Source organism: Myxocyprinus asiaticus, chromosome 10, assembly GCF_019703515.2.
Source record: "Myxocyprinus asiaticus isolate MX2 ecotype Aquarium Trade chromosome 10, UBuf_Myxa_2, whole genome shotgun sequence".
Classification (NCBI taxonomy): Eukaryota; Metazoa; Chordata; class Actinopteri; order Cypriniformes; family Catostomidae; genus Myxocyprinus; species Myxocyprinus asiaticus.
Window position 1 is genome coordinate 598153 of NC_059353.1, and position 20034 is coordinate 618186.

The window sequence follows — 20034 nt, forward strand, 5'->3', positions numbered from 1 at the left end:
TGATAGCCAGTGCTGAAGCATTTTACCAATCAGAAATTAGCATTATTAATTCTGATACAAGTAATGTATCATCCAATCAATGCCAACCATGTTAAAATAAATTTATACATTATAAATTCTGAATCTACACTATATGGCCAAATGTTTGTGGACACCATATGTGCTTGATGAACATTTGATTTCAAAACCTTAGGCATCAATTTCCCCCTTTGCTGTAATAACAGCTTCCACTCTTTTGGGAAGGCTTTCCACTATACTATATGTAGTAACATGGCTGCAGGGATTTGCTCTCATTCAGACATAAGGCTATCAGTGAGGTCAGGAACTGATGTTGGTCGATGGGACCTGACTTACAGTTGCTGTTCCAGTTCACCCCAAAAGTGATCAGTGATGTTCAGGTCTGGGCTTTGTGCAGGCCAGTCAATTTCTTCCATGCCAGACACAGTAAACCATTTCTTTATGGACCTCACTTTGTTCACAGGGGCATTGTCATGCTGGAACAGAAAAGGGCTATCCCCAAACAGTTGCCACAAATTTGGAAGCACACAAAGCCCAAGCCATTACATAAAGAAACATTAAGATCTTTCTTTACTGGATTTAATGGAATAACCAAATTCATTAATCAGAAGGGGGTGTCCACAAACTTTTGGCCATATAGTGTATGTACTGATTATCATTGTTCCATGTCTGCCATACATGTTGAGTGATCCAAACATCATCTGCAGCCTGAAACTGAACTTTTGATAGGAAATTTGATACGAACCACACTCAGAGCAGCCCCTGAAGAGCGAATAAAGATTTTTCAGTTTCACTGTAATTTAACAATCATGTAATGCAAATGTTCTTGGTCATTGCGGGTTCATACACGCAGTGTTAATGACATGCAGTGCTACAGAGGAGAGCCCCGCTACTTTTTTCTGTGGAGATAATGGAATGAAAAACATTTTCAATACACACAGAATTTTAAAGGTCTTCCTTCTTGAGAAATAAGAGCTTGTGGTTTTAATCAGAGAGCCTTAAAATAATGTGTAAAAGTGAAGAATTTAGGACAAATATTTGACTATTGCAAAATATAAAACAACTTAATATATTATATTACATGTATATACAGCTATTTAAAAGTTGACCAAAAAGACAGACATATTAAAATATAATTTTTCATGTCATTTATAAGTTTTTAAAGCCTTTTAAAATCTTATATCCCTATTTTATTATATGATTACGAGTTGAATATGCTAATTTACTTCTTAAGGTGTGTGAAGCCCACATACACCTTAAGAAGTATGACAATTTGTCTAACAATTAATCATAATCGTGAAAGCCCTAAAACAGACAATGAATTTACATTAATTTATAATCGACAAAATATTCGTAACAGCCCTACAAATAACAATCTTTAGGGGTAGTGGCCAAATAAAATACACACTACAATCATTGCAATAGACCGTTCATCAACATGCACAAACCAAAGAGGCAAGTTTTCTGATTAAAGGCCTGTTCACACCAAACCCGTTTTTTTCAGTGCAATTGTTCATTCCGAACAAGCTTTTGAATGGTAACAATGGATTCCAATTGCAGTATTCACAGCGGGTCCAACAAATCGTCAGCCGACAATCCAAAAGTTTTTTTAAGGAGAGTGGTCCGTTTTTGTTTTTTTTTCTTCGAATTGCGATGAAAACTGTCTGGCCAATGAGAAAAGAGCTTTATGTCATTTTTCCAGAGTCGCTGCAGCTGCTCAATCCAGCGCATTGGTGGCGCTAATCAACTGGCAAACACCATAAGAACGTGCAGCTTATGGTGTTTTGTCTTAATGTATATTATTTAACACTATGTGTATATATCACCGTGCCTGTATATTCTCATGGCATTTAAAACAGCAGCGATTTTCAGCAATTCGTTTGCACTAAGCTCATAGTAAAATATCCCATAAAAGATTTGTCACATGGAATGTTTTAGACAAACGAATTGCAGAACAACACTGCTATTTTTATTGCAAGGATAATATAACAAAGTATTGCAGTAATTTAAATACAGAAAAGACAGTGAGCAGTGTTTTCTTTTATATTATTTTTAATATATGCATCATATTTTATACTACACCTGTTATTCTCAATGTACATTATTCCAAATGTATTTATATTACTGTACCTTATATTATATTAATACAGCCATTATAAAAAGAGAAGCCGAGTTCGAGAGACTGGAATACAGACCTACTTGTAGCAAAACGCATGTGCAAATAAATATGAAACAGCGCTCTTTACTCGTCTCACTCGCATAAAAACAGATTATATACTCCTCAAAATGCATCGACACCATGGAAAGAACATAATTCGGCATTACTGTTTCATTAAGTAAATAAATGCTTTAACAGCGTTACTTATATAAATCTCTAACAGCTGAAGGGTGCGGACAGGAGACTAGTATAACAACAGCACCGCAACAGTGAAATACAGTCCTACAGTACAGGAGTGAAATAGTTTTTTGTTACATTTTTTTATGGACTCGGTGTGTATAGACTTTGTCAGATGTTCGTCTCGCAAAATCGGCACGGATTTGGTGTGAACAGGCCTCAAGTCGGTGTATACATCCATGAAGGACATACAATCTCACCAAAATATTACCGGTGTTTTTAATATCAGGCTCCATGTTGTTAACCTGTTCCGTTCATTTGGTGCACACACATGTGCAGCTGATCACACTGGGGCCCATCAAGCCAAGCGGCATAAAAATTTTCTCTTCCTTATTCAGTCTTTGCTGGATTGACCACATTTCAAACTATAGCGTTTGCTACTACTTTATTGCAAAACCTCGATTCCACAATTTAAAATAAAATTAAAATCACCTGCCCTACTTACAAGTATTTTTTTAAAAATGTTTTTAATATTTCAAATCAAATGATGAAAGAGTGGGCGGATGTGAAGTGTGAATGAAACCCGCAAAAAACGACTTGCCAAGCATCCTCTTTTTCAGGCCGCACTTTATACTCCGCCAGAGTGAAGTTATAAAGAAACTCAATGATATCCTTGTCCATTGTGAATATTCAGTGTAGCTATAAAATATTGATATATTGATTACTGATCGGCATGTTACTTTATCGGTACATTTTTGAGGCATCATTATATTAACATTAGTCGACATTTAAATTAGAAGCCTAATTTCTGTGCTTTCCAATTCACTCAGTTGGCTTTGTTTAATGTAGTCTGGGGTAGTGTTGTCACGGCCAAAATTTCAGTAGTCGGTACCGATACCAGTGAAATTTCACGGACTCGATACCAATTTCGATACCACAGCAAAAATATGCGAATATTATAATGTGCTATTGAACACACCAGTTTAGTTATTTTTAATTATTTAATTATTATTATTTTCCAGAACTGTCCAGAACATTTTTTAAAGTTTATTTTAATTTCATCATCAAAATAGTGTCTATTCAAAACTTTTAATAAGTGAAAATATAACGTTACTGCATTTTTTTTTTTTGCCAAACTTTTATTCAGCAGCTGTCTTGCTTGTGACAAATTGATTAATTATTATTATTATATTACAGAGAATATTACACTTTACTATACAGTTGTAATATATTTTCATTAAATTTTTTAATTTCTTCCATTTCAAGTGTCTAGCATTTATTTTGAATCGTGTTTTTATTATGATGTGTTTTTTGCTGGAAGCTTCACTTTTCCAGATAAACAGTTCACGACATGGCCCTGTGTGATCACTGAAGACTTTTAAGTCAGGTCTGAAATCTCATCTCTTTACACTGGCCTTTGAGTCTGACAAATGAAATGTAGGACACAGTTTTGAAGTGTTTGTATTTTAGATTACTGGTGTTTGTGTATGTGGTAACTTTGAAATTTTATGTTTTAAATTGTTTACTCTGTTGTTTTAAATGTGATATAAATAGAGTTGAGTTGAGATTAAAGAGCAAATGCTGTGATTTAATTATATAAATATATAGTTTACATGTGCTGCATGTTTCACAGTGGATTAGTGCTCTGCTTTGTCTTCTCAAACAACGTGAATGATTCTCAATGTCTGTAGATTTTCTAATGGTTGAATGGTCGGATTTATTTAAAGTATGCAGCTCATCCACAGTAAGTTTGCAGCATTTAGCAGTTTAATAAATCACACTAGGACGTCACAATTTTAATTTAATTAATTGTCCATTTCAGTGTACAAGCAGTAACAGAGCATGCATTCAAAATAAGCATTTTAAAGCTGTCATGTGTCAGTCGTAGAAGTCTTTATTTTGTCACACATTATACATTTGCATATATTCAGTGAAATACTTTTTTTTGCTCAGCTGGGGTCAGAGCACAGGGTCAGCCATGATACGGCACCCCTGGAGCAGATAGGGTCAAGGGCCCAACAGTGGCATCTTGGCAGTACTGGGGCTTGAAACCCCGACCTTCTGGTCAGTAACCCAGAGTCTCAACCGCTGAGCCACCACTGCCCCGAGTAGGTGCTCGGTACTACCGGAACACTGGTATTGTTACATCTTTTTTATTTTAGTATCGACTTGGTACCGAACTACCGGTACTTTTGACAACACTAGTCTTGGGTAATAAGTGTTGGGTGGCCAAAAGAGGGTGATTTAACATTTACTGAAGCCGGTTGCAGGCAGGACAAGGCAAATACAGTCAGAAGTTTACATACACCTTAGTCAAATATATTTAAAGTTTTTCTGTTTTAATGTTTTAATCATAGAAAACATTCCCTGTCTTAGGTCAGTTAGGATCACTACTTTATTTTAAGAATGTGAAATGTCAGAATAATAATAGAGAGAATGATTTATTTCAGCTTTTATTTCTTTCATCACATTCCCAGTGGGTCAGAAGTTTACATATTCTTTGTTAGTATTTGGTAGCATTGCCTTTAAATTGTTTAACTTGGGTCAAACGTTTTGGGTAGCCTTCCACAAGCTTCTCACAATAAGATTTTAAATAAATTTTGGCCCATTCCTCCAGACAGAACTGGTGTAACGGAGTCAGGTTTGTAGGCCTCCTTGCTCGCACATGCTTTTTCAGTTCTGCCCACAAATTTTCTATCAGATTGAGGTCAGGTCTTTGTGATGGCCTTCCAATACCTTGACTTTGTTGTCCTTAAGCCATTTTGCCACAACTTTGGAGATATGCTTGGGGTCATTGTCCATTTGGAAGACCCAATTGCGACCGAGCTTAAACTTCCTGGCTGATGTCTTGAGATGTTGCTTCGATATATCCACATAATTTTCCTTCCACATGATGCCATCTATTCTGTGAAGTGCACCAGTCCCTCCTGCAGCAAAGCACCCCACAACATGATGCTGCCACCCCCATGCTTCATGGTTGGGATGGTGTTGTTCGGCTTGCAAGCCTCACCCTTTTTCCTCCAAACATAACAAAGGTGAAATTAAACTCTGTATCTGCTCCAGATATCCTCTTTTTTAAATAATATTTGTATTATTAATTCTATTTAAAATATGTAACATTAATATGACAGTAATTTAAGTGCAGCCTCTGTAAAAATATAAAGCCAAACATAAATGTGTAAAAATTATTATCAGTTTAATGGGGGGAAATATTAACCGACTAGTAATTCCAGTGTCGACTAGTAGCATCAGAACCGTTTAGTCAACTAGTCTCGCACATCCCTAGTATAAAGCATCATACCATGAACAAGGTGAATGATTATCAATGTACGACTCAAACTCACTCAGAATACAGATAATTTAAGACGCTGGAGGAAATGGCCACATCGCGTAGCCAATGGTTGCTGCCTCTGTTGTTGCCAGAAATTGGCAGCTTTCATTCAAAATAATGAATCCAATGCCAATGTGAATGACAGGAATCATTCATCCATTAAGCTCTTGATAATTCAGTTTATTCTGAATAAAGGAGCACCAGTAAACCAAACCACATCCCTTCCATCTTCCAGCAGCCAGACAATGGTTAAATTAACCACAACACCTCCACAAGTCTCCAGTTAAACAGGCACTATCCATATGAAACACAACAGATGCTCAGAACCACATCATTATCATCCTTTCCCAGCAAACTTGACTCTCATTCCTATTACAGACACACTTTCACTCTAACAGCAGTATGGCAGCACATAACCTACACAAGGTCATGATGAAACAATTCACCTCATCAGAGCAAAAGACCCAGAAGATTAGTGCTTTAAAAAAAAAAACATGAATTCACTTGTGTAGTGCAGTTTTTGTCACATAGGCCTATTTCTTACTGAAAAAGGAAGTTTGTGTGGGGCTAGTAGTGTAGTCCAAGGCATATGCTGTATGCCCACCTATCTTATGATTTTGCGTATGCCCACCTAAAATAAGTGATGATACGTATGGCCACCAGAACAAAGAGAACGCTTTTGACTCTGAACTTTTTCAAATCTACTAACGCGATGTGGCTGCACCGTTGAGTGAATTATTTTAATTTTTTTTAAGTGTACAAAGATAGTCTCTAAATGCGCACGGAGCTGCGGGGGCGCAACTGATGACACAGGCAAGACAGTCCGACTAAGCTGATCCACCAATCAGAACGTTCATTTCAGACACAATATGATATTTGCTAACCAATCATATTTTCAGTTTCAGGCATCCCTGGAGTAACCATAATTTGCACTGTAAATTTATTTCCCTGCTAAACGTATAATATATATAATACATACATACATATTACACTGGCGGCCAAAATTTTTGAATAAATGTACAGATTTTGCTCTTATGGAATTTGGTACTTTTATTCACCAAAGTGGCATTCAACTGATCACAATGTATAGTCAGGACATTAACAACATGAAAAATTACTATTACAATTTGAAAAAAATGTTCAGAACTTCTTAAACTTCTCATCAAAAAATCCTCCACGTGTAGCAATGACAGTTTTGCAGATCCTTGGCATTCTAGCTGTTAGTTTGTTCAGATACCACACTTCCTGTAGCACTTGCCATAGATGTGGCTGTCTTGTCGGGCACTTATCACACACCTTACAGTCTAGCTGATCCTGCAAAAGCTCAATGGGGTTAAGATCCATAACACTCTTTTCCAATTATCTGTTGTCTTTGCCCACTCTAACCGTTTCTTTTTGTTTTTCTGTTTCAAAAGTGGCTTTTTCTTTGCAATTCTTCCCATAAGGCCTGCACCCCTGAGTCTTCTCTTTACTATTGTACATAAAACTGATGTTGAGCAGGCAGAATTCAATGAAGCTATCAGCTGAGGACATGCGAGGCGTCTATTTCTCAAACTAGAGACTCTGATGTACTTATCCTCTTGTTTAGTTGTACATCTGGCCTTCCACATCTCTTTCTGTCCTTGTTAGAGCCAGTTGTCCTTTGTCTTTGAAGGTTGTAGTACCTTTGTATGAAATCTTTAGTTTTTTGGCAATTTCAAGCATTGTATAGCCTTCATTCCTCAAAACAATGATTGACTGATGAGTGTCTAGAGAATGCGTTTTTTTTTTGCCATTTATGACCTAATATTGACCTTAAAGGTGCACTCAGCGATTCCTGAGAAATTGATATTCGAACTCAACTGCAAAAACAAACACACCCCTCCCTTCAGTGCTCCTTTGGAAACTCCGCCCCTCAAATTCATGCACGCGAGACGGTTTTACGCACACCAGCTCCAGAGACTCACAACTCTCCTGCTACTAAATCTAACATCACAACAACAGCATATATGGAATCTGTGAAACATAGCATAATATATGTTACCCATCTATCGAGAAGAAAGAGCAACTTCTGCATCTGTCTTCAAGCCATTTACCTCTCGGAGGTCTTCCCACCGCTGAAAAGCCTCACTGATGTTGGCACGGCTCCTAGCCCTCAACTTATCGTAATCCTTCTTTTTTTAGTTTATATTCATCTGACCTTTTTCTCTTGGTCTGTTTCTCAGCCATTTGTCCTCCTTGGAGTTTAGAAAGGTTGCATCAGCCAGATTTGCCGTCGCTCTTCTAATTATTTTCCCCTCTCGCTCTGCCCCCACCCCCCATACTGTACATGCGCAAGAACCACCCCCTGTTGATGACTGGCTGGAGTAGTTTTGTATGGATAAGTCCGATCCACTTTGTTTTTGTCCCATTTGTAGAGCTAGGGCTGTGTACAAATACTAGATTTTTTTTCAGCCCACCCACAGAACGGACAGCTAGCAGACTTTAAGGAGATATTTGCAGAATTTGACAAAAAGTGTATTGGATTAGAATGACTGAGTGCACCTTTAAGACATGCCAGTCTGTTGCATACTGTGGCAACCCAAGAACAAACATAAAGACATTAAGCTTCATTTAAGAAACCAAATAGGTTTCAACTGTGTTTGATATAATGGCAAGTGATTTTCTAGTACCAAATTATCAATTTAGCATGATTCCTCAAGGATAAGGTGTTGGAGTGATGGCTGCTGGGGCATGTCTAGATTTGATAAAAAAATGATCAAATGATCACCAATAGTGATGGTGCCGTTTTTTACATCAGTAATGTCCTGACTATACTTTGTGATCAGTTGAATGCCACTTTAGTGAATTAAAGTACCAATTTCCTTCCGGAAAAACTAAATCTGTAAAAATCTGGCAAGTCGTTTAGGACAAACTCAGTGCCTCTTTGCTTGACATCATGGGAAAATCAAAAGATATCAGCCAAGACCTCAGAAAAAAAAATGTGGACCTCCACAAGTCTGGTTCATCCTTGGGAGCATTTTCCAAACGCCTGAAGGTACCACGATCATCTGTACAAACAGTACGCAAATATAAACACCATGGACCACACAGCCATCATACCGCTCAGGAAGGAGATGCATTCTGTCTCCTAGAGATTAATGTATTTTGGTGTGAAAAGTGCAAATCAATCCCAGAACAGCAGCAAAGGACCTTGTGAAGATGCTGGAAGAAACAGGTAGACAAGTATCTATATCCACAGTAAAATGAGTCCTATATCGACATAACCTGAAAGGCTGCTCAGCAAGGAAGAAGCCTCTGCTCCAAAACCACCATAAAAAAGACAGACTAAAGTTTGCAAGTGTACATGTGGACAAAGATCGTACTTTCTGGAGAAATGTCTTCTGGTCTAATGAAACAAAAATTGAACTGTTTGGCCATAATGACTATCGTTATGTTTGGAGGAAAAAGGGTGAGGCTTGCAAGCCGAAGAACACCATCCCAACCGTGAAGCATGGGGGTGGCAGCATCATGTTGTGTGGGTGCTTTGCTGCAGGAGGGACTGGTGCACTTCACAAAATAGATGGCAACATGAGGCAGGAAAATTATGTGGATATATTAAAGCAACATCTCAAGACATCAGCCAGGAAGTTAAAGCTCGGTCGCAAATGGGTCTTCCAAATGGACAATGACCCCAAGCATACCTCCAAAGTTGTGGCAAAATGGCTTAAGGACAACAAAGTCAAGGTATTGGAGTGGCCATCACAAAGCTCTGACCTCAATCCGATAGCAAATTTGTGGGCAGAAGAGAAAAAGCGTGTGCGAGCAAGGAGGCCTACAAACCTGACTCAGCTGCACCAGCTCTGACTGGAGGAATGTGCCAAAATTCCAACTACATATTGTGAGAAGCCTGTGGAAGGCTACCCAAAATGTTTGACCCAAGTTAAACAATTTAAAGGCAATGCTACCAAATACTAACAAAGAATATGTAAACTTCTGACCCACTGGGAATGTGATGGAACAAATAAAAGCTGAAATAAATCATTCTCTACTATTATTCTGACATTTCACATTCTTAAAATAGTGATCCTAACTGACCTAAGACGGGGAATGTTTTCTACGATTAAATGTCAGGAATTGTGAAAAACTGAGTTTAAATGTATTTGGCTAAGGTGTATGTAAACTTCTGACTTCAACTAATATATATATATATATATATATATATATATATATATATATATATACACACACACACACACACACACACACACACACACACACACACACACACACACACACACACACTGAACATTTAAATTTAACTTCTACAATTACACTTTGTGAAAAATACTGCATGTATTGCAGTCTTGCTTGTTTTTGATGCTCTTCGCAGATGCTGGACAACTGTGTCCTGTTATTATTTCAAATTTATTTATTTATTTATTTTTTGCCTTATACTGCTGTCGGTAGTGCCTTTTTCTCGTGATATTAAATAATTTCAATATATATTTCTAAGAAGGAAAACAATTTCACTTTACACAGAAAAACACATTATAGTACACAAATAAAACAAAACCATTAATTCTTACGTTGGCTATATATGGTAATACAAGATAACGTTTTAACGTGAACATTACTACACATATTAGCTATACAATGTTTAACAGTTTATTGTGCACTATGTATGTATTTATTAATTAGAGTAATTATAAAGTATTAACAATGTTCATAGTAGCCTAATGAAAGGAACATTAATGACACCTATTAATTTAAATACATATTTAACATCAAGTTATCATACCATTTTTCTTAGTAGGGCTGTCAAATTAAAATTCAAAATTTTGTCGAATTTAAGAAAATAAAAACACATTAGAATGCTAAAACTGTGTATTCGAATTTTGGATATGTGCCTAGCAGTGCCGATGACCTCAGATCGATCGCATTATTGCACTAAAAAAGGCTAGACACAGCACAACAAATACGGTTTAACAGAAAGCAGGTGTCTCAAGATGCTTTTTAAAATTCTTTTTAATTAAACACAGCATCTAAAAAACAGCACTCCTGCACGAGATGCGGAATAAACAAAAACAAAGTGAAAAAGACTTTCATCTAGTGCGCGTTTACATAGAAAAACAAATGGATGGTTGCAAAAGCATTTGGTGTGAACAGCCCTTACAGTTGGTGGTCTTTGGCCGTTGCGTCTTGCTCTCTTATATGAAATTTTAGCAAAAAGTATGGTAACACTTTACAATAAGGTTCCATTTGTTAACATTAGTTAACAACATTAGTTAACATTAACTTACAATGAACAGTACATTTACAGAATTTGTTAATCATAGTTAATTTCAACAAAGTAATACATTTTTAAAATCAAAAGTTGTGTTTGTTAACATTAGTTACTGCACTATGAACTAACTAACATGAACTAATAATAGAGCTGTTCAGCTTGTAGTCCAAAAACCCAGAAGTCTAATTCACCATGGGTTCCCTCTGGATTTTCTTTTTTTTTTTTTTTTTACATTAACATTTTTTTATTGATTCCTATATTAACACATAAAAGCAAGAACATATACAAACAGAATCAATTCTTAACCCCCTCTATTACTGTGTCTCCAACTTCTGATTGACAACGCCAGCAGTTGGGTGTGTCTTTAAGACCAAGCCTATATAATCTAGAGGGGGTCCAGTAAAATCTATGTAAAATCTTAAATTGCATAAGGCGAACCCTTACATCTCTAGATGCAGACTTGACATTTTTTAGAATCCTAGTCCACACTTATTCCTCCAATACCAAATTCAAATCTTTTTCCCATAATCTCTTGATAGAAGCTAAAGCTCCATCCCCCAGACTCCGAACCAGCAAGGAGTAATACACTGATGCCTCATTACCTTTTCCAAAAGCAGTAATCACCTCTCCGAAAGCATCTGCCACTTTAGGGGGGTGTGTGCTACTCCCAAAAATAGTACAGAACATGTGGCGCAGCTGTAAATACCTATAAAACTGAGATCTGGAATCCCAAAATGATGACCCAAATTCTCAAAAGATCTCAACACTCCACTCTCATACAGGTCACCAAGTGTAACAACCCCTCTCATAATCCACTCTGGCCAACAGAAAGGGGACTTATTGATACATAATTTTGGGTTCAGCCATATGCTTGTGGCAACATTTAAATAAATGTCCGAATTAAATACTCTGGCCATACTTGTCCAAATCATGTGCAAATGTGAAATAACGGGGTGTGACTTACCTTCTCCGGTTAGTTTAATAGAAAGACTTTGCAATGGTGAAATGGGGCAAGGACTTCCTGTTCAATAGAAAACCAGGGAGGGGCTCTCTCAGGTAGAAGTGACCAATGAGCCAAATGCCTGAGACTGAACGTATAATAATAAAACAAAATCTTGGGTAAGCCTAACCCACCTTTGTCAATCGGCCTATGTAATTTGTTGGAATGTAGTCCTGGACGTTTACCATTTCAAATGAAGGACTTTGCAATTCAGTCAAATTACTAAAAAATATGAGAAGGGGACATCTATAGGCAGTGACTGTAGCAGGTAGTTGAATTTTGGAATACAGTTCATTTTAATAACATTAATCTTCCCAATCATCGATACATGTAATGAAGCCCATCTGTCCACATTGCTCGAAAACTTTTTAAAGGGTCAAAATGAACTCAGACAAATTTGCTGGGAATAAAATCCCCAAATACTTAATGCCCTGTTTGAGCCACTAAAAGGTGCCTGGCTGAAAGGCCGTTACTGGGCAGTATGCAGTCAGAGCTAAAGCTTCGGATTTAGACCAGCTGACTTTGTATCCAGAGAACTTGGAAAAGGAATGAATAATTCTGTGGAGGCAAGGCATAGATTTAGTGGGGTCGGAGAGGAATAATAAAATATAATCTGCGTAAAACAGAAGCTTATGTGCCACACCTCCCGCCACCACCCCTGGAAAATCCTCCTCCTTTCTTATCGTGGCTGCTAATGTTTCCAGGGCAAGACATGAGCGCCATCTGCAAGAACAATAATGAGGAAAGAGGGCAACCCTGCCGAGTGCCCCTATCCAGAGTAAAATAATCTGAAATTAATCCATTTATTTGTACCGCTGCTACAGGGTGTCTATAAAGTAACAATCCAACCAATGAAAGTACTTCCGGACCCATACATTTCTAAAATCTTATAATCCCATTTTACCAAATCAAACGCCTTTATGGCATCAAGTGAAATGGCAGTGGCCGGAGACTGATCATTCGCTACTGACCACATGATATTAATGAAACGCCTTATGTTATCAGAAGAGCTGCGGCCCCGAATAAACCCCACCTGATCTATATGTATAAGAGATGTCATAACCTTACTCCCGTAAATTTTTTACATCTAGCTGGATCAAGGTAACTGGACGGTAACTTTTACACACACACTTGGATCTTTGTCCTTTTTAAGAATCAGACTGATCCGGGCTTGTGTCATAGTTGGAGGAAGCTTTCCGTTCTTTAATGATTCCATATAAACACTATATTATATTTCTTACGTTTAAGAAAATAAATAACCTCCCTTCTTTTTATAGGGTGCTCCAACCCATTCACATTCCATGTGGAGAGAGACAACTTAGTCATATTAACATCTGACATATTGATTTAATAAAAATAAAAAAATTGTGTGTCAAAAACAAGATTACACAGACCACATTCCCCATTAATGCAACAATCAAACCCTGAACTTCCCCCCGAACAAAACAAACAGAAAAAAGAAAAACATGCGCATTAACCCCACACATGACAGTGCCAACCTGCGTCAATCCCTCTAAACTCAAAGAGTCCATGTATGCCTACAAGAGCCCCCGCGACAACCTTGCCATCGGATTGCTCAAATCCGGTGCTTCTATACATATTTTGTGAGGCAAAATTACATAACAGAAAATACTTTGTAAAACAGACCCCAGCCAACAGGCAGAATAACAGAAAAAACATGTAGATTCATTCACAGAACCGTCTCGAAGGTGTGATCCTCTGCAAAACAAACTCCAGCTGATATAAAGCCATTCAGTTTCCTCGGACAGACAAACAATTGTTCAGTGAGCCGGCTGTTATGAGTTCAGCAGATGACATTCATTCTACTGTCCCTTAAAAATACTCCACAAAAACAAACTCCAGCCAACAAGAGGCATAAGCACAAAGAACGAACAGATTTATCCACAGCTGTTCCAAAGGAGTGTTATTCAACAGAACAAGCTCCAGCCGCTAGGCGGAGCCAGCACGAAACAAAACCGGCATCCCGGTTCATCGGATGATCAAGAGCCAAACTAACTCGGAGGCCGCACCCAAAAATAATTATTTTTTTTTTTTAAATACACCATAATTTACTCAGCCCGTCAACTTTATAAAAGACGTCCTTTATGTGAGCATGTAGATATTTTGCGGTCATCCACAGTGTCCATTCTTGATCTGGCCGGGAACTTCAGTGTAAAAAATTATCTTCCGTCAATGCAAAAGTTTCTTGGAGTCATGCCAAGGAATTCAAACAATTCGTATGTTATTCCTTCGGCTCATATTTTCGAAATATTCCAGTTTTTCCGAAATTAATTCCAAATCTGTTTTGGAGCCGGGCGGATTAGCAGATAATTCCCTTTCCGATGACTCAAGATAATCAATACGTCTTTTAACTTCTGTCACTCTTGTAACCAACTCAGAGAAGTTTGTTTCCATCGCCGTAATCGATCGACGTGTTACAGCGAGATCCTCCAAGTCAGCAACAACCTTCGTCAGCATTACCAAGATGTTGGACAGTTGACGCTGTATTTTATCTAAAGACGTGCCATCCAAATCGAGTCCCCGGTCAGCAGGCCTGTCAGAGGCCTCAGCTTGAACACGTAAATGTCTTTTAATGTCTCCAGAGTCTGAGGATTTTGACTTCTTTGCCATGTTTACCTCAAAGAGCAAGTATGTAACTGGGTGTATCTAATCACCGGATTATAACATGAAAATAATTTAAAAACTAGCAAAGTTCGCAGAGCTCGTGTCTCACACATCTGCTTCTCGCATGGCATCCGTGGACTCCGTCTTGCTCTCTTATAAGCATTTTTAAACACTTTGTCAGGAGAGAAGTTCAACTTGGAAATGTGTTTCTGTCTCGAGATTGTTGTATTCGGTTCCATTCTGTTGTGCTCTGTCTGTTTGAACATCCCCTAGCCTGTGCTCATAGTCTGAGCCGCTTCACCACCGAGTTCAGCCGAATACCACTGATATCTGGGAATATTGCTACCCTACATAGATTGTAATGAATAAAAAACATGTGGTATTTCGCTGTTATTATGAAGCTTGAGTCAGAGGTAGTATATACTGTGGCATCAGTAAGTGTAACAACATGTGTACTGTATATTGAAGCATTTACCCCCCTCATTTATCTTTTGACTTAACATTTGAAAATATGGACCAACTAAAACTTATTTATTTATTTTATGCACATTAGTTGAAAATGGAATGCTCTTTTTTTTTAAAGCCAAAAATGTTATTTACATTAATATAATGGTGCTGTATGGTTTATGTATTTAATGCGCCCTCTTGTGGACTAAGGAAACAACATCAATTAAAAATTCAGCTGACTTTAAAATTCAAATATTATTCAAATTTTGAAAATATTTAAGGTAAAATTTTGAACTTAGTTTCTCCGCCCAATTGACAGCCCTAGTTCTTAGTAGTATACTCTACACCATTCCAGCAAGAAACTTATCCTGATATACATTTTGTAAGTTCAGTTGGGACTATGATTACCTGATTTTTATGGAAAAAAAAATATTTCTTACACATTTTTCACATGTATTGTGTATAAATGTAAATATATGAATTTTAGAGACCAGGTGCATGTCTTTTTTTTGGGGGTGGGCCCTTCATACATTCAAAGTATGCCCACCTCTTCAGACACTACTACACCACTGGGTGGAGCATATCCAAGGGCTTGTTCCTTTTTTTTAAAAATACTCAATAGACTTAAGTTAACTTCCCAGCCATAAGCATTTTTTAGCTGCCACCCAAGCAAAATGTTGGGCCACCAAAGCAAATTCAATGATATTCATCTTACATTCAGCGCTTCATAGACCCCGTTTCCATCTGGTATTAAGATGCATTTCGGGTGATCCGAGGTCAGCCCTAAATACAGGTCTAAACGGGGTCTAAAACATTTTGTGATAGAGAACCACAAAAGAATGTGGTGAAAAAAGCATGTGTCCACATCGCAATTGAGGTGTAAATATTAATCAGTCACGTATGCATCCCAGCAGCAGTGAAGCGCCGCCACTCACCTGTCAATCAACCGCTGCGCTAAAGCAAGAGTTTAAACTTTGTAGTTTACGAGCGGCTTTAAAAGGAAATACATCCAATCTGAACATTTAAAAAACCAGATACATTCATCACAAGAGCTTCTAGGATCTTCTTTAGTGTGTCTGGTATTAAGTCAGATGAGAAGCACGAACTTCTCTGCTGCAGCTCCCAAAATTTGGAACAGCCTGCCCTTTCACGTGAGGTCTGCTCCTTCACTAGCTATTTTTAAATTTGTTCTTAAATCTTATTTGTATTCTCTATCTTTTGATAATTCTTAGCTTAAGTGTTTTATGGTTTAGTTACTCAGACTGTGTTATGTTTATTGTACAGTATATTTTGTATGCTGCATGTTATTTATTAATGTTGTCACTTGCGTATTTGCTCCTGGATTTTTTTTTTCTTTTATTTGTTTTATATTTTACTGTACAGCACTTTGGTACAACTCTGTTGCTTTTAAATGTGCTCTACAAATAAACCTTGACTTGACCTGATGCTCCTTTAATACAAGTAATACAACTCAAATAATGGATAATTCTGCTTGACGTTGCGTTTGTTCTTAAATTAAATTTCAACCATATCTGGGAGAAACAGCATGCTGTTCTTTTCCGTACTTTCTTTGACTTTAATGACGTTGTTGCTCTTTATTTTCATGCAGTAACACACTGACATAGTGAGTGATGTATGTCATCACGAAACAGAGATCCTCCCCTCCAAATCCAAACACAAGTGGTCACAGGAGATGCATTTAAGCGACCAGGTATAAACAGCAATGTGTCTCACCTAACCACGTGATCAGATCACCCAAAACGCATCTTAATACCAGGTGGAAACGGGGCTATAAGCACTAAATAACCTTCTCAACTGAAATGTCTATCTGCACTGCGCTACTGAAGCCTGTTTTCATGTGAGTGTTTTGCGAGCCATCGGAGAATCACTCGCAGCCATGATCTGTTGTGCACTATCTCTGGAGCACCCAGGTGCATGCCAGTCCAGCAGGCTTCCCGATATTTGTGCTCCAGAGGAGAGAGGCTCACTTGCTTGACTAATCTGGCTTCTCTGGATATTGTGGCGCAGACCACAAAACATATGTGACCGATTTGATTTCTATGGAGAAGTTTTTTGGGTCAAATGTCTCAAACAGCTATGCGAACCCAGGCGATCTAACTAACACTGATGAGAAAAACAACTACAACACTGTGCCATATGCCAAAATAAAGTTTTTAAACTACACATCATCCCCCTTACTAATAAGTATCATGGTAAACTGTAACAGAAATGTAATATTAAATGATCTATCAGGGAAAATCTGAGACTTATGTGTATTATTTTATTTGACTCATTACCACATTAATGAGGCGGCACCCACGGTCTTACCTGTGGTTATGATTTATTACAAATGCCACAATGGAAGAACTATGGTAAATATAGGGGCAATGTAATTCATGCCAGACACTTCCCGCTCCATTCCTGGACCTGCGAGGATGCCAGCTTGAAGAGACCGGTCTCCCGAGGACAGGCGTGCTGGGTTTTTAAAGGTAGTGCTGATGAGGCTGATTAAACTGACTGTGAATGTGAAGTATCTGCCCAACATGCATCTAAAACATTTAAGGTCATTACTTAGCTCAGCGAGCAAAAACGCTGACCACTAGTTGCGAGTTTGAATCCAGGGTGTGTGGAGTGACTCCAGCCAGGTGACCAATTGGCTCAGTTGCTAAGGTTGGTAGAGTCACATGGGTTACCTTCCTTGTGGTCTATAATAGTGGTTCTCGCTCACAGTGGAGCACATGATGAGCTGTGCATGGATGCCACGGTGAATAGCGTGAAGGCCAAAGTATACTTCAGTTGTCCGTCTTGTTGATCGCTCCATGCACAGTTTGCGTGACGCAAATTTCATCATCAGCACAGCCTCGCGGGCTGACTGTGTGCCACCCAGATTTTCTTGACCAGCGGACGCAGTCCTGCGCATGCACTGCCCATTGACTGAACTAAAAGAGTGTCATAACAAAGCAGTTATAGTGCACATGTGTCGAATGCATTCCTATTCGTTCGCGGTCAGAAAAGTATATTCAGAAAGGCAACACGGTCGGCCGGGCACGATCCGGAACGTGCAAAAACGAAGTATACCTGGGCCTTGAGCCTCAACAAGCTCTAAATCTTCATCATAACACGCTCAGCAAGCCACATGACAAGATGTGCATTCGTCCTCCACCACCCGGATTGAGGCGAGTTACTTCACCGCCTCAAGGAATTAGAGAGGACTGGGAATTGGGAATGCCAAACTGGGATGAATAGAGGAGAAAAAATAAATATATAAATAACGTTTATGTAGTCTTGGATTTTCACTGACACCTATCAGTGCGGATGCAGCATCATTCAAAAGCAATAGTTTTCAGTTACTTATGCCATTGTGGAAATTCACTATACATGGTCAGTCATGATTAATTTAATCCATGAGTTAAAGTATCCAATAACAGGGCAGTTACTGAGATTAAGTGAGTAGTATTCAGCTGGTCATGTGATCTTAACATGGCAACCCCATGAGATGACCCTCTCCATGTAGAATAAACTGCTTTGTTATATAATGTTAATGATATGACTGGAGTCTTCATCTCGTGTGACTGGTCATGATTTTAGACTTGAGTTTCATAATTATTGTTAATTTCTTTAGCAGTAAAACTTTTTTAAAGAGGAAAAAATTACTGATTATACCTTTAACTAACACTTAACTACTGTGTAACCAACCACAACAGCACTTACACCAATACCCTTTAAAAATATTTATTGTCTCTCTTTTCTCTACTTTTCAGCTTCAGTGCTACTGTAGCTAATATTATTGACTTCTATATTATAAATTGCATTTGTGTGCTATCGGTTAGTGTTAATCATGCATTAGTAAACGATCGATTACATAATATCATATCAGACCCACAACATCACGACTCCTAGCAACAGCCCTGTACGTGTACACACACACACACACACACACACACACACACACACACACACACACACACACACACACACACGATCATCTCATCAATCCGAATACATTAAAATATATTAAATTAAAGAGCATGTTTAAGAGCACTGTCAATCTTTACAACCGTCAGTCATTACAGTCTGCGTCCTCATAGAGATTTCACATGTACAGCATATTACACATGCAGTTATTAATCACAGGTGGACTTATATGTCTGAACAACGAGCGTCCTTCTCGCATGATGGACAGATTAAATGACAAACTATCAGACAACAGCATCATGTGTGTGTCACAGTACTGTCGTTAATATGACGTAATAAACTCACCTGTGTAGTTCAGACATGAAATCAGCTGTACACTCCTACTGCTCGCGCTTTACAGCTGATGCGAAGGTGATGCCGCGCGCCACATACACATCAACGACGAACAACACCGCTTCCGCTTGACAACCGGAACAGACAAGTCCAACTTAAAGCCACGGACATAATACAAGCATCGATATGAAAGTTGTATAATTAACTGTAAATAAAAATATACATACGTTGATCAAATATTTCTCATAAATATAACATTTAAAAATTATTTATATATTAAATAAAAAATAATAATATAGTAGTATTAGTAGGTTAGAGTAAAATGAAAAATAAATGAAAGAAACAAACTGAAATGTATATAAAAAAAAATAAAATAAAAAAAAATAAAATACGGATGGGGAAATGAAGCATCGTAAAGCTCTGAGGCTTTTCCCGATTGTTCCGCGAAAAGATTCAAAGTTTCGAGAGTGTCAAAACAATGCCATCTGGTGGTTAGTGCAAAATAAAGCAGGTTTTTTTTTTTTTTTTTTTTTTTACCTGAGAATGAAGCTCTGTCGGATGAAGCACCAATATGAAGGTATTATTGGAGCAAATCAGCTGAGCGCCTGTGACAGTGGAATTTGTAGTTGTAGAGATTAGCCACACATGTGTACCAGTAAATTTGAAGTCACAGAGAAAAATGTTTTAAGAGTTGCAAACTTGTAGATTTTTTTTTTCTCTCCCACAAACACAACACAACAGTTACACCTTCTCAGATTCGTCATTGCAGGTGCACAAATCCTATT

The 20034-nt window shown here is 38.0% G+C and overlaps 1 protein-coding gene across 3 annotated transcripts in view; it reads right to left on the reverse strand.

The window, feature by feature from the left end:
* Positions 1 to 19386, reverse strand: part of LOC127446840 (protein FAM126B-like) — a 101368-nt gene extending 81982 nt beyond the window's left edge. For all 3 annotated transcript variants that reach the window (XM_051708125.1, XM_051708126.1, XM_051708124.1), the window contains exon 1: positions 19262 to 19386. The gene's annotated coding sequence lies outside the window, so the exon portion shown is untranslated. The remainder of the gene's footprint in view (positions 1 to 19261) is intronic.
* Positions 19387 to 20034: the final 648 nt, after the last annotated feature.